Here is a 2,283-nt window from a genome sequence, read left to right as displayed (position 1 = left end):
GTAGCTCGGTAAGATCCATCAGCTGATAACTCTTTCTCCAGCTTTGGTCAGTCCAAGGCCAGATCAGCTGGGAGACTTCTTCTAGACCAGGGACACTTGTACCTGCACAAAAGGGACAGGAAGTAGAACAGGGACAGGAAGAAGTTCTTTGATGTTCTACCAACGGGACTTTTCAAAAATGTTTCCAATTGTTTGACTTCTGATCTTCTACAGATTGTGAACACATCTCTTCTTTCAGGTATCTTTCCACAGGCCCTGAAAACTGCAGTAATCAAGCCACTCTTAAAAAAGGAACAACGACAAGTACTAATGAGCAACTATAGAGGCCAATATCCAAACCTTCGTTTTTAAGTAAAATCATTGAAAAAGTAGTCCTTTCAACAATCAACCATTTTGTCACTAAGCAACAGTTTTTGATACCTTCAAGTGTGGGTTTCGACCAACCAACAGCACGATGAAACGGCTCTTGTCAAAGTCTTTAATACTCTACCTGATCCCAGGACCGCTTTTAACACACCTTATGCACCTGCAAAAATGGTCTACAATTGTCAATCTTAGGATACGTTGATCTTCAGTGTGATTGGACACGGACGACCATGCACATAACTACTAGACCGATTGGAAAAATGAGTTTGGCCTTTCTGCTCAGTACTAATAGGTTTGAACATCACCTACAACGAATAGGGCATTACTTTGTTTTTTTTTTGTTATAGGTAATTAGGATCTGAGGTACAAATATGACTTGCGGCAGTTCCGCAAGGTCCATCTGGGGCTCTTTCTGTTTAACATCTACATCTCCAGGCTCAGATTATGGAGGAAAAAACCAAATAGATTTACCCATAGTTATGCGGACGACACACAAATTACTAACCTTATCGCCAGGGGATATAGTCCAATACAAAAATGACTAAGTGCATCGAACAAAATTAACGGCCTGGATGGCCAGAAACTTTCTGAAATTAAATGAAGGAAAAACGAGGTGGTGTTTTTGGATGCCAAGAGAGGAACGATTATTAAAAGTCTGCGCTCAGCTTTCAACAACATGTTAAAAAAAAACGACAAAGCCAGAAATCTTGGTGTAGGCATGGACTCAGACCTGAACTTTAAAGCCACTTAAGACAATTACAAAGTCAGCCTACTATCACCTTAAGAATATATCAAGGGTTTAAAGGACTTATGTGTCAAAGAGGTTTGGACTGAAAAAAAAACTTGTCCATGCCTTTATCTTCAGTAGGACTTGACTACTGTAACGGGGTTCTTTACAGAGTCTCCCTAAAAAATCAATCAGGACAGCTGCAGCTGATCAGAAACGCTGCGTACTCGAGTCCTCCTAAGACAAGAGACTGGCATCACATCACTCCAGTTCTGAAAGTCTTTACACTGGCTCTTCCTGTGTCTCAAAGAATTGATTCAAAGTACTCTTGTCTTAGTTGATAAATCACTTAACGGTTTAGTCCAAAATATATGCTGATCTTTGCTACTACACTATGAACCACCAGACCTCTCAGGTCATCTGGGACAGGTTGCTTCTGTCCCCGAGTCAGAACTGACAACAGGGTGAGCAGCTTTCAGTTTCTATCTCCATATCGGATATATCAACTCCCAGCCAAACGTAGACTCCGCGCTACTTCTCGTTCTTTTAAATCAAGGTGAAGACCTTTCTATTTGATGACATGCCTTCTTATAATGCTATATTTCTTTAAATTTCTTATGCGCACTGTAAAATTTTACTTGTGTTTTATGTTTCTTTTGTTTTTAACTGCTCATTCATGTGTTTTACCGGTTTTTTTATGCTGTGATTTAAACTTTTTACTTGTGTTTTATCTGTTTAACTGATTTTGTGTAAAGCACTTTGAATTGCCTTGTTGCTGAAATGTGCTATACAAATAAAGCTGCCTTGCCTTGCCTTGCCTTTGGAGCAGTGTTGTGCCGCTGCTAACTAGCATGCTACGGCTAGCATGCTACGGCTAGCCACCTCGTCTCTAGTGACGTAGAAAGCCGTGCAGATGTTGAACAGCTCACCCGCTAGTTCTAGTTACCCAGCATGCATGCATGCACTGTAAATAACAGCTGTGAAATCTCCAGTTATTTCCTTTAGATTTTACAGTAACACTACTGTATGATTTTTACAGTAGAATGCTGTAAAGCTACATTACAACCTTGTCAACATGACAACGTCACAGTAGTCTAAGTATTACTGTAAAAAAAAAGAAGAAAAAAAAATCACAATTTAGCCACTGTAGTACTGTAAACTGTACTACTGTATTTTTTACATTTTATCTT

The sequence above is a fragment of the Etheostoma spectabile genome, unplaced genomic scaffold, assembly GCF_008692095.1.
Source record: "Etheostoma spectabile isolate EspeVRDwgs_2016 unplaced genomic scaffold, UIUC_Espe_1.0 scaffold402, whole genome shotgun sequence".
Classification (NCBI taxonomy): domain Eukaryota; kingdom Metazoa; phylum Chordata; class Actinopteri; order Perciformes; family Percidae; genus Etheostoma; species Etheostoma spectabile.
The sequence above is the reverse complement of the archived record's forward strand: the minus strand, read 5'-3'. Positions refer to the sequence as shown.